This window comes from Schistocerca americana, chromosome 9 (assembly GCF_021461395.2).
Source record: "Schistocerca americana isolate TAMUIC-IGC-003095 chromosome 9, iqSchAmer2.1, whole genome shotgun sequence".
In the NCBI taxonomy this organism is placed as follows: Eukaryota; Metazoa; Arthropoda; class Insecta; order Orthoptera; family Acrididae; genus Schistocerca; species Schistocerca americana.
Genome location: NC_060127.1, coordinates 157,280,181 through 157,294,233, shown reverse-complemented (window position 1 = coordinate 157,294,233; position 14,053 = coordinate 157,280,181). Strand labels below are relative to the sequence as shown.

Sequence of the window (14,053 nt, the reverse complement as noted above, 5' to 3'; positions counted from 1 at the left end):
TTACACAGTTAGTTAAATCAGATATATTCAATGAATAAGCCTACAGTTCATAATCCTACTTACTTTTATAAATATAAATTCTTTACAGAATCGAGTGCCTAGTGTGGTTGCAACTCGCAGTATTCTTCTATAACATGAACTATGGCGGTGTGCCAGACAATAAAATAAAATACGTGCTTCTCGCACCACTTCAACCAGAGCTCTCCTTCTTAATCAAACATAAGAGTAACGTAATTGTGCTTTTGTTTTATCAGCGACACAGCGCTGCAGTTGTGTGCCATAGGCTTTATTTATTTGTCACTGATTATTTATTTAATTAATATTTCGCGTTTCCGAGGAAACTCACGCTCGGCACGCAAATGTGCCTTTATAAAGGGATTGCCAATTTAGTACTGGAGGGCAGCGTGGAGGGTAAAAATCGTAGAAGGAGACCAAGAGATGAATACACTAAGCAGATTCAGAAGGATGTGGGCTGCAGTAGGTACTGGGACATGAAGAAACTTGCACAGGATAGAGTAGCATGGAGAGCTGCATCAAACCAGTCTCAGGACTGAAGACCACAACAACAACAACAACAACGAGGGAAACGTGTTTTAATTTCCTGTTCAAAATTATTTTTTCTAGGCAATTTTTTACACTAAACAATAGTTCCAACAAGTCGGATGTTGGTGTGTGCTGCAAATTACATAACATCGTTTACGCATGCAGTGGCTCTTCATTCGTATTAATTTTTCTAGGGACATCATTTTGCTCGTCCTCTTCTCCCTTTGTTTCTTCTTCATCATCCTCTGTGTTGCGGATTTCTATTAAATCTGTTGCTGAAGTGAAAGTGGAGTGAGTTGATAGAAAGTCAAATGTAATCGTCTGCACTACTTGTAATGTTTCGCATTTTCAGTAATTCAGCAATGGCTGCTGCGTTGTCTTGAACTTCGATGGTCACAGAAGCATTGTGTTGTGGATCCCCAAACCCGTTTTGTTGGAGCACTTGGTGACAGTTTCGGGGTTTTATTTCTATTCCTGCCAGGCCAATGCAATTTTCTGCGTCCAGGACTGAAAGTGACTGTACAAGATCAAACGCATTTTCGGCCTCTTCAACATTAAGATTAAGAGTTGCATCAGTAATCGGCTGTAATGGCTCTTGAATGTGTAAATAAAACGTTTCTTTCGGGTGGCAGGTTGTATTGTCTAGGAAAAGGAGAACTTGGCGATTTCCTTTTTTCATTTTGGCACTGAAAGAGCCCAACCATTCTTCCATAAGACCATTCACCATCCACGCCTTTTTATTGCTTCGCCATTTCACTGGAAACTTACTGACGTCTATGTTTTTGAAACAACGGCGTTTTACCGCCTTTCTCAATTTCGCCTAATATATATCCACACAGGAGTACAGTGAGTCTTTCCTTGGACATTTTTCCGACGGTGCACTTTTCACCTCGAATTGTCAGCGATTTTGAAGGCAGTGTGCGACAAAACAGTCCAGTTTTCATCGGCAATGAACACGCCTTTCGTGTCATGATTCACAATTAAGATGGACAGTATTGTCTTCCAATCTGTTGCTACACTTTCCCGCACGTCCTTAGCTTCCCCACACACTTCATTCCACACGATGTTGTGCCTAGTTTTGAATCTGCCCAGCCGTTCTGTGGATACCTTAAACTCCGTAATTTCAAGCGCTTTAGCGGCTTTCACGGCCTCGCTCTGCAACATGGGTCCAGATAAAGGTAAGTTTTAGGCCCGCACACTTACAAACCATACCCGCACGATTTCGTTAATTTCTTCATTTCCGGTCTTCTTCGTCTTTCTTTTCATCTGCCCATTCCTTTCATCCTATCTTCCCGAACCTTATCCTTGCTTCTTAAAGTTTTATAAATTTGTGCTTTACCGCAATTGAAACGCAACATAATTTCGTGCCAGAGAGTTTGTCTTTCTCATTCTCCTCGGTAACATTAATCTTTTCGTTAAGTGTTAACGACACATACAGCTTGTTCGACATCATGTTACTGTATCCCTTAAAGTGCTACTAAAGTGAGAGTCATTTACAACGGCGGCCGAGTTTAGGTTCGTTCTGCGCATCTGACGTCACAAAACACAGTCAGCCAATGAACAGAGAACGACGTTGCCAGAGCTTGACTGCAGTGCAGACCACAGACGAGTGGGTTAAGATTTAGAAACGTTCAGTCATAAATAAAGTAATTGAACAAAAGCAATGTCTTGATAGTAGACTTTCTTTTATAGAAAGTTTGGAAAAAGCATTCTTTATACCAATTGCTTCATATTCTATTAATTAATTAAAGCAAACAAGCAATAAGCCTCCTAATTCAGGCGATAGCAGGGAAAGGTGTTTGTATCGTTCTCACGAACTGATTTTTCGCAATAAAGAACAGTAGTAATTGTTTATTTCCTATTGTACTTCGACGAAACGTGAATAATTCATAGTCATTCCAACAGTGTTTGTCGGTAGTTTTTGTGATGTTTTAGAGTCCTCCAGGACTTTACCTAAATGACAAGCAGCATTAGCGTAATGGTTAAGGTGTTAGACTGCTACGTGTAAGGTTTTGAGGTCAAACCTTGTTTGGTGCTTGAAAACCTTTTTATTTAAAAACAATATCCAAGTGTCTTACTTCATGAATTTTATTCGTTTGAATGGAATTTCTTGAAATTTCTGGTTCTTTGTCTCTTCATTATAATCATAATAAGTTTTCGGTGCTTATTATTTTTTTATTGAAAAACAATATCAAAGTGTCTTACTTCATGAATTTTATTCGTCTGAATGTAATTTTTTGAAATTTCTAGTTCTTTGTCACTTCATTATAATCATAAGTTTTCGGTTTTTCTAATTTTGTCCTCCAATATTTCTTTTCAGAGCAATTAAAAACAATGAAAAGGCACACATACAATATTTATGTTATCTGTTTTGTTTGTATATCTTCTCTTCCGCAGTCGCTGTTTTACTATTCATATTGAATGGCAAAAAAGGCATTTCTGGCTAAGAGAAGTCTACTAATATCAAATACCGGCCTTAATTTGAGGAAGAAATTTCTGAGGATGTACGTCTGGAGTACAGCATTGAATGGTAGTGAAACATGGACTGTGGGAAAACCGAAGACAATCGAAGCATTTGAAATGTGGTGCTATAGACGAATGTTGAAAATTAGGTGGACTGATAAGGTAAGGAACGAGGAGGTTCTGCGCAGAATCGGAGAGGAAAGGAATATGTGGAAAACACTGATAAGGAGAAGGGACAGGATGATAGGACATCAGCTAAGACATGAGGGAATGACTTCCATGGTACTAATTGGAGCTGTAGAGGGCAAAAACTGTAGAGGAAGACAGAGACTGGACGTCAAGCAAATAATTGAGGACGTAGATTGCAAGTGCTACTCTGAGATGAAGAGGTTGGCACAGGAAAGGAATTCGTGGCGGGCCGCATCAAACCAGCAATAGACTGATGACCAAAAAAAAAAAAAAATTTGAAATATATTCTTTGCGACAGTATTAAAAGTAATATTTAGAGCAGAATTTCGGCTCGTACGTTGCCAAGCTACTTGACTGTCAGAAGCAATTCTTTGCATCGCTGCTTTGGGAACATCATCATATTCAATGTTTTCGTCAACTGATCTATGTTTTGCCAAGTATTTGCTGTCCGTTGTGACAAACACAAATTTTTTGCGCATTGCACCTCACTGACAATGTATTTCAGTTTCTGTTTTATTACGTCCACAATTCAGTTTTGTATACTTCGCCAATTTTGTTTTAATCAGAACTTTTTAGAAAAAAGAGAATTGACTCTGGTATAAATAAAACTTTTATTACAGTCGCCAAAGACGGAATATTTCTCAATATTACATACGATAACTATCTAATACTTAAATTAAATGAGATATTGTTATACAGTAAATTTTATGTGAAATTTAGGTATATTGTCCACATTTCATTCTCAACATTGTGGCAACTAAAATCGACCATACGGAAAGTATACGCTGTGGACTTTTACCTCTGCAAACTCTTCAAAATTTCGTGCAATGGTTTACTAGATTTCATGCTGCACAACAACTGCGTTGAACATCGAAATAAAATTAAGTCATTTATGAGGGGGAGGTATCAGTCAAGAAGACGTGTAAAAATCAAATTTTTGGGCCAAATAGGTTAGGTTAGGTTAGTGTTGTTTTAACGTCCCGTCGACAACGAGGTCACTAGAGACGGAGCCCAAGCTCGTGTTAGGGAAGGACGGGGAAGGAAATCGGCCGTGTCCTTTCAAAGGAACCATCCCGGCATTGGCCTGAAACGATTTAGGGAAATCACGGAAAACCTAAATCAGGATGGCTGGAGACGTGATTGAACCGTCGTTCTCCCGAATGCGAGTCCAGTGTGCTAACCACTGCACCACCTCGCTCGGTGGGCCCAATAGTTTTTGTGAAATCGAATGATAAGTGTGTCAAAGCAGTCGGAACACCATGTGTCTGCACAGGCGAGCAGTGCAGTGATGACAAAATCGCGCACAGCGCGGAATGCGGGGAGCACGTCTCTGTACGAGTGAAAGGGTTAATGCGGCCGTGGTGGCTTTACTTCATAAACTACGCGCTCCCCCCCCTAAACGTAAGTTTGCAAACTATACTGTGGCGCTGCTTCTCTTGGCGCGTGCGTCGCTTGCAACTGGCAACGCAGCAATCTCCCGCGTCTGGGCGGGCATGCGCGAGCCGCCAAGATAAAAGAATTCAACTATAGTCAACTGAAACTGGCATATAATAATGACCTTGCCGGGTAAAACCACTGTTTAACGGAACAATATCCACCTCTTTCACTACGCACATTGCAGCAGAGCGTTGGCAGACGCGCAATAGTGTTCCTGTATCCGCCGGCGTGCGTCAGTAATGAAGAAAACGAGAAAGCCGACAAAAAGAGCGCAGACGAACGAACCGTTTCCTTTGATGTACTGTAGCGACACTGAGCGTAACTTATTCGTGTGCTTGGCCTCTTTTCTTGGTTTTGCGCCGCATAACAGAGGTGTTAAGAGTAACGTAGAGTCGTGAATAACTAATGAAGTTGAACCGTGTATCGACTCGTGCTACACCTTGTGTTTAAATTGCATTGGTTTTCCTTTTCTTCCCCTGACATGTTTGCTTGATATGCTTGGTTGTCTTTTCCCTCTGCTATCGATATCTGCGTTTTTGCTTCCGGGAAACTGCTATAGAGGAAGTGAGATCTTTGACCGGTGGTAACTTCGTGTGGTGGCGCGGAAGTAGGGGCGTGGCGCGGAGAGAGAGTGTGGTGGACACGGGAGGGCAGTGTGGCTCTCCAGCGCGAAGCAGGCGTGGTCGGTTGTACCGAGTCGCCACGTGATGTATGTCGGTTGTGTGGAACGAGCGGGTCGAGTTGACGGAAGAGCTCCCCGTGGGTTGGTTGTATACAGAAGCGCCCCACGAGTAGTTGCTGTTCATTTCACCTTGGTGGCACGTTAACAAGTTTCTTTAAGTCCTCCGTTTCAACACTGGAGTTTAAAAGGAGACACCTAACATGAAGGAGCGGTCACTACCCGTCAACGTTGCAGAGAAGACGTGAACTCCGGTGACAGAACGTGTTGTCGCGTGACCGTGGCGTGTTGGGTACATTGGCGACGCGTGCGCGATCAGACCTGTGGATCTTTGCCATAGGAGGTCGTGTACTGCCTGTTCGAGCATAAATGCAAGTTAAGTTCGCGGAAGGTTTAATTATTAAGTAATAAGTTTGCCTAACCAGTGTCTCGTCTGCCTTGTGACCTCCGGCGATCGGGTTTCCTGTCCCCGGCACCGGTGTAATTGAAGACAGTGATCTTTCCTCCTCCTCTCGTTACTGTCCGATGGGAGGTGTAGTTTTGGCAGTTAATTACGTCGCTATTCTGTCGTGTGTTATGAGTAAATTCATGCTTCTTGTTGGTTGGTCATGTGTCGCTCATTCAGGACTGTGTGGTGTAATGTTTCCTTGCACGAGGTTAGCTCTAATTCTGTCGGCAAGTTAAGCCATCTTATTACAAGTTTTCGCTGGTTAAAAGTCGGTGCAGTGACCAGCCTGAGAGTGGCAATTGTGTTTACGGGCGTATTTAAATTGGTCAGTGTTCTGCCTAGCCTGAGAATTCCTGAGTAGGTGATTTGTGGCCGCCTTACACGGGTCCGTCATATCTGTTATGATCTAATGATATTTCAGGACACTTTTGTTTAAAAACTTTTTTAAATTCCTCCATTCCTTTATTGGCAATAATCGTGTGTTTCCTGAGACCTTTGATTTTTTTAATGGCGGTGTTGGTAGCTTCACTACGTCACTATACTTTATTAACAAAGTTCTGTATTTACTTTAGTAGCCTGTTTAGTAATGTTCTTTAAATTTTTTAAACTTGTATTGCTATAAATTACTTGATTGCCGTTACCGGCGTGTTTTGAAAGGTTGTTTATTGCCGTACTGCTAGCTTCTGTGTTTTTTTTAAAGAATTTTTTTTAAATTGTTGTGTTACTATAATTTACTTGATTGCCGTTAGCGTCGTGTTTAAAAGGCTGTTTATTGCCGTGCTGCTAGTTTCTGTAAGATATGAATAAAACATTGGTGTGTGAAAATCTCAACTCGATAGTAAAGCACTAGAAATTTGGGCCCGTTCCCCAGCTTGTGGTGTGGCTTGTAGTAACCGTAACCACTGTGTGTGTCAGAACTGTAATACAGTAACACTGTATAGGCCCTTTTCGGCATTATACAGCGAATTGTTAAGTATGTTCTAAGATTTTCTTTCAGTTCCCACGTTAGGCACTTTCTGTTTTATACCAAAAAAAAAAAACAGCATACAGAAGTTCACTGAATGCGTCGTGACTGAAATACTTGTACGGTTTCGGCAGATTATACACGAGCCGATATGAGCAAGTTTTACTGTACTTAGCCTGCGTTCTGCGAGTAGTTGGTTCAAATGGCTCTGAGCGCTATGGGACTTAACTTCTAAGGTCATCAATCCCCTACACTTAGAACTACTTAAACCTAACGAACCTAAGGACAGCACACACATCCATGACCGAGGCAGGATTCGAACCTGCGACCGTAGCAGCAGCGCGGTTCCGGTCTGAAGCGCCTAGAACCGCTCGGCCACAACGGCCGGCTCTGCGAGTAGTAATAGTTTATGAAAGCACTTGTGCGTAGGAAGAAAAGAAAGCAATTATGTTTCTTTTCTTTTTAGAAACTAATTGTTCTACTAATTTGAAAGTGTTATGTACCGATAATTTTGGATTCCTGCCCCAGCCATCACAATTTCTATCCTTCCTTGTTTGTGTCGGTGCTGACTCACACAGTAGCCAACACAAAAATGGGTAGACAGTCTTTCAGATCGACCTTAAAAGCTAGGCTTCTGCTTAGTGAGATTTGAACATTGTCGGTCTGAAACAATAGTAATGTCACCCAGCAAGTGAAAGATGATCAGCTTGTTCCAAATATTGCAAGTACGTTGTTGGTCTTTCGCTCCAGGAACGTCCAGGCCCTTCGTTACACGACATTATGAAGTTCGCTGCGTGGTTCCTCGGGGCACGTAAAGCGCTCACTCCGCAGGTTTGTTGACACAGCCGTGTTATCGCCGGCGCTCCTCGGGCTCCTACCCGGAGAGTAAACTGCGGAAGTACTTCTCGCAACAAACACTTGGCCACCTGGGATCGCTGTTCAACAATATTAATGGCGGCGATGAAAGCCGTGTTGTGACCAGGACAAACTAATACTGGGTAAACGGTATAAAGGGCGATTCTAGCAACAGGCGAGAATAACAGCCAATCCCACTGAGCTCTCGCTGCTCGTTCAGGATTCGCTTGGGCGCGTCCTTCTTATTACTAAACATTTAAATCCCTTCAGAATCATCGAACTACACTACTGGCCATTAAAATTGCTACACCAAGAAGAAATGCAGATGATAATCGGGTATTGATTAGACAAATATATTACATTAGAACTGACATGTGATTACATTTTCACGCCATTTGGGTGCATAGATCCTGAGAAATCAGTACCCAGAACAACCACCTCTGGCCATAATAACGGTCTTGATACGCCTGGGCATTGAGTCAAACAGAGACTGGATGGCGTGTACAGGTACAGCTGCCCATGCAGCTTCAACACCATACCACTGTTCATCAAGAGTAGTGACTGGCGTATCGTGACGAACCAGTTGCTTGGCCACCATTGACCAGAGATTTTCAATTGGTGAGAGATATTCAGAATGTGCTGGCCAGGGCAGCAGTCGGTCATTTTCTGTATCTAGAAAGGCCCGTACAGGACTTGCAACATGCGGTCGTGCACTATCCTGCTGAAATGTAGGGTTTGGCAGGGATTGAATGAAGGGTAGAGCCACGGGTCGTAACACATCTGAAATGTAACGTCCACTCTTCAAAGTGCCGTTAATGCGAACAAGAGGCGACCGAGACGTGTAACAAATGGCACCCCGTACCATCACGCCGCGTGATACGCCAGTATGGGGATGACGAATACACGCTTCCATTGTGCGTTCACCGCGATGTCGCCAAACACGGATGCGACCATCATGATGCTGTAAACAGAACCTGGATTCATCCGAAAAAATGACGTTTTGACTTTTCGTGCATCCAGGTTCGTCGTTGAGTACACCACCGCAGGCGCTCCTGCCGTGTTGCAGCGTCAAGGGTAACCGCAGCTGTGGTCTCCGAGCTGCTAGTCCATGCTGAAGCAAACGTCGTCGAACTGTTCGTGCAAATGTTTGTTGTCTTGCAAACGTCCCGATGTACTGACTCAGGGATCAAGACGTGGCTGCACGATCCGTTAGAACCATGCGGATAAGGTGCCTGTCATCTCGACTGCTAGTGATACGAGGCCGTTGGGATCCAGCACGTCGTTTCGTATTACCCACCTGAACCCACCGATTCCATGTTCTGCTAACAGTCACTGGATCTCAACCAACGCGAGCAGCAATGTCGCGATACGATAAACCGCAATCGCGATAGGCTACAATGCGACCTTTATCAAAGTCGGAAACGTGATGGTATGCATTTGTCCTCCTTACACGAGGCATCACAACAACGTTTCACCAGGCAAAGCCTGTTTGTGTATGAGAAATCGGTTGGAAACTTTCCTGATGCCAGCAACGTTGTAGATGTCGCCACCGGCGCCAACCTTGTGTGAATGCTCTCAAAAGGTAATCATTTGCGTATCAGAGCATCTTCTTCCTGTCGGTTAAATTTCGCGTGTGTAGCACGTCATCTTCGTGGTGTTGCAATTTCGATGGCCAGTAGTGTATAGAGCTTTAAAGGCTAATATAGTGAAACAGTTTCTTTGTATGTACAGTCCACGTTTCATCCAGCTACGTCACTTGTCAGTGACACGTCATGCCAAAGTTGGCTTAGTGCTTTTGCACAACAGTGTAGGTGTAGATGGTAGGACTGATCGACCGGGTCGCGTCGTAGTAAACGTGTGGCCGGTGTTTACCTGCCGGGCGCCGAGTGTGCGCAGTTTGCGTGGGCGTAGGCGCGTGTGGAGCCGACAGGATGTGCGCCTGGCACGAAAATAGTTTAATTGTGGAGCCACGTTTCCATCGCACCAGCGGCGCACTGCCGTCTTGACCTTGGCCCTCAATGTCAGCTCAGCCAGGGATGGGCAAAAAGTATCGATACGTCAAAATAACGATATTTTTTCTCATTTTACTAAGGATTGAAGCCCCTCTTTTCGTTCTTCCGTGTTTACGATTTAAAAACTGGGTTGTTTTGGAAACTGTGTTTGCGTGACGCTGATTTCCGAAACAACACAGTGATAGTTTTTCATCTAATATCGGTATTTATCGTTGATATTTCTGTTACCAATATATTGATTAATACGCATTAGTGTTTATTATCGAAACCGATGTTTTTATTATCTGTATGTTCTCATCAGCAGATTTCTTGCGCATTCCGACTATTACTAATCTTTCCAATCCCACAGTAAGTGTATTACAATGCACTCCGTCTTCAGGCCACGAGTGGCCTACCGGGGCCATCCGACCGCCGTGTCATCCTCATGGGAGGATGCAGTTAGGAGGGGCGTAGGGTCAGCACACCGATCTCCCGGTCATTATGATGGAATTCTTGACCGAAGCCGCTACTATTCGGTCGAGTAGCTCTTCAATTGGCATCACGAGGCTGAGCGCACCCCGAAAAATGGCAACAGCGCATGGCGGCCTGGATGGTCACCCATCCAAGTGCCGACCACGCCCCGACAGCGCTTAACTTCGGTGATCTCACGGGAACTGGTGTATCCACTGCGGCAAGGCCGTTGCCCAAATATATTACAATGGAGTTAATTTAATTATATATTCAGTAATAAATGAGCACCAGGTTTGAACATGAATATATCCATAGCGCTTATTCACGAAAGCTTGTTACTTCCGTGTGTTATTTCTACCATTCCAAATGACAGGTATACCTTTGGTGACAGCATTCTATGACGAGGTTGGAAATTACCCATCCCTGCTCCCAACTGTCAGGCAGAATGTGAGCTCTCCTTGCCCTTTGGCTGCCTGGATGGAGAAAAGTAGACGCACTGAAAAAGTAACGTCTACTCAGCACAAAAAAAAAACACGCACACAGTACTGCACTGGTATTTAATGGAAAATGGTCTGTTTGCCGCTGCTGGCCTACCTTGTCTGAGGTTTCAAAATGACACTGAAGGAAAAAAAAAAAAACTGCGAAGTGTGACAGGACCGCTGTTGTCCTCTATGTACATAAATGATTTGGCAGATTGGGTGGTCAGCAATCTGCATTTGTTTACTGATGATGCTGTGTACGGTAAGATGTAGAGTTGAGTGGCTGGAGGAAGATACGAAACGACTTAGACAAAATTTCCAGTTCGTATGACGAATGGCAGCTAGCTATAAGTGTGGAATAATGTAAGTTAATGCGGATGAGTAGGAAGGTCAAACTTGTACTGTTCGGATGCAATATTACTAGTGCCGTGCTTGACACAGTCGAGTCCGAGTCATTTAAATATCTGGGCGTAACGCTGCAAAGCGATATGAGGTGGAACCAGCCTGTGAGAACTGTGGCAGGGAAGGCGAATGGTCGGTTTATTGGGAGAATTTCAGGGAAGAGTGGTTCACCTGTAAAGGAGACCCCACGTAGGGCGCTGGTGCGACCTATTGTTGAGTACTGCTCATGTGTTTGGGATCTGCACCACGGCAGATTAAAGGAAGACATCGAAGCAATTCAGAGGCGGGCTGCTAGATTTGTTACTGGCGATTTCGAACAACACTCAAATGGGAATCCTTGGAGGGGAAGGCGACGTTCTTTTCGAGAAACAGTATTGAGAAAATTTAGAAAACTGGCATTTTAAGCTGACTGCCGAACGATTCTACTGCCACCAATATACATTGCACGTGAGGACCTGGAAGACATATGAAATTAGAACTCATATGGACACACATAGACAGTCGCTCTATTTGCGAGTGGAACAGGAAAGGAAATGACTAATAGCGGTACAGGTTACCCTGCGCCACATACAGTATGGTGGTTTGTGGAGTATCTACGTAGACATAAGTGACGTCCGCCGCAAAGTAGCATAGATGGTCTGAGGTGTGGGGTTGATCTGTTATTCTGCACAATGGATTAATCTGAGATGTACCCTTTACCCTGTGGCTCCTGCAAGATGCAATTTCCACCCCCACACTACTACAGAAGTCAGACAGACGCTCCTAACTTTCTAAAGAGAAATGCCTGAAAAACTTTCAGCAATAAATATCTTCTGGAGTCATCCGCTGTAAGGTAATGACACAAAAATTCACAAACTTTCTTACGTAACTAGTGGGATACTTGGGTACTGGAGTAGTGCTAGTTAGTGTAAGAAAAACATGAAACTAACGAAAATTACTATTTGTTTTGCAAAAATTCTGAGAAATCACAATGGCACTTTTAGTTATGAATTGAACAAGTTATGTCCTGGTTCTTTTCGGAATGTGAAGTTACCTCTCAAGGATAGGATTCGCTAATGAAATTTCTATACAAAGTTTAAGATGGTTGTTAACTTGGCAGAATGGATGGGAGGCGCACCTACTCAACTTGAATAATTATCCTTTAGACTGTTGCTAGGTATGGTCGAGGCATTAGTGTGTGAAATGCAGTGAAGTGTACTGTTGTGGAGGAAATATGGAGCTCGCAATAGCTTTAGCGCACAATACCGTAAGCTGCGATGACTGCTGTCTGCTCCGCTCGCTGCTGACAAATAAGATAACTCTCGTTCTAACTGGATTGACCTTCGCCAATCAAACTCTTCCTATGCCTTGAGGAAGTCAAGGATTCCTATTCGCCCCTAGTCTAACTACTGGCATGGTACACCCGTCAGATAACCAGTCCACCGTGATGCCACTCAAAATTCGCTCACAGGCGTTTAACTATAACTCTGTCCATTCACACCGCACAATAAGTGTGTCAGCCAACACAGTGAACAACGCTTAATTGCAAGGACTCAATATAGAGTAGCACTTCGATTTGCTCTCGACAGAGGTGCTCTCCCAGTGAAGTACTGAGGAGAGACTTGTTCCTCGCTCCAAGAGTGGCAACGGAATGGCGCCTCTCCATGCCAGACGTGAAGGGGTATATCTTTTGGTCTCTTCCATTATTCCTTCGGCTCAAGGCGTCAGAAATATCGTCTGCCAATCACCACTGCTCTTCTAAAACGGGAGAATGACGTTTCGTTTAAGGCAACCAATCCAGAAACCTGTAGCATTGTCGTTTGGCGTTTGCTGTCTCCCTGTGAAAATCTCTGAAACTGCGTGCTAAGTGTAAAGAATGCGTAGGCTGACCACTCCCATACAATTTAGCGGAATTGGCCTTTAAGGCGAACGCGGGGTTGTTCCCCCCTTTCACTCAGGCCCACATTGTCCGCTACATGGGCGGTCACCAGCCGACATAGGCTGGGTCGTCCTCTGAAGGGACTGGCGTCTCGTTGTGCGGTTTCTCTCCCAAACTAAAAGCTTCTGTGACCATTGTGTCTGGAATGTATGTGTGTACGCCAGCCTCGAGTATTTCAACCACGGTATGCTTACTTGTTAATTGCATATCGTTTACATGAATTCATACAACATTATCTTATAGAGTTTGGGTTCGAACGAAGTGTCTTGATGTGTGGAATATGATTGTGAGGGCGGAATATGTAAGCAATGAAGGTCAGGAGATCACGACGTCTTACAATGGTAGTAGAATTTTATCAGCTGTGTGAATTTTATCAAGTGGACTTTTATCAGGATATGAATACATACGGAGTGCCTTTTATGTTTCGACTTTATGTAATGTACAAGAGCTATTCAGAAAGTAAGGAACGATAGGTCGCGAAATGGAAACCACAGTGAAAATTAAAACTGCTTTATTTGCAACAGTTAGGTACAGCTTCCAGCTACTTATCTCCATAGTCGCTGACGCGACGTTTGTCGTAGTGTTGTACCAACTTTCCAATACCCTCGTTATAGAAGGCAGCCACCAGTGATTTTCGCCAATTCTCTACGCTGGCCTACAGCTCGTTGTCTGTACCAAAATGTTGTCTTCATAGCTAGCGGTTCATGTGAACAGAGATGAAACTCAGAGGGAGACAATTAAGGGCTATATTGTGGGTAATCAAACATTTCCAGTTGAAAACGATCAGGAGCATCTTCATTGCCCCTGCAGAATGTGGCTCAGAATTGTCTTGAAGAAGAAAATGCACGACAGTTGTGTAATGTCGGCTGCATAGCTTCAGGCGAAATTTCTCACCAGGCCCTCGTACTTGGCGGGAGACACTGTTGTTCTAGGTATCTTTATGTGCTTCCTGTGTGCTCAAAACTAAAATGAACTACGTAACGCGATTGACGGACATACTACAGACACTGCCCAACACACCTGTGCAAAACTTCATCGTATTTTCACTGTGGTTGCCATTTCGCGAACCGATCGTTGCTTGCTTTTCGAATAACCCTCGTAATATGGCCGTTTTGATAACAAGTTCCATAAGATGAATTTTGTGTATTTTATGTAGTACATGATATGAATTGTAGTCTCCCTACACCCCTACTTCCTTGTTATCTCTATAGGAG

General features: G+C 43.7%; 1 pseudogene; it reads right to left on the bottom strand.

Moving 5' to 3' along the window:
• Positions 1-10,155: 10,155 nt before the first annotated feature.
• On the bottom strand, positions 10,156-10,274 carry LOC124551629 (annotated as a pseudogene).
• Between the last annotated feature and the right edge of the window lie 3,779 nt (positions 10,275-14,053).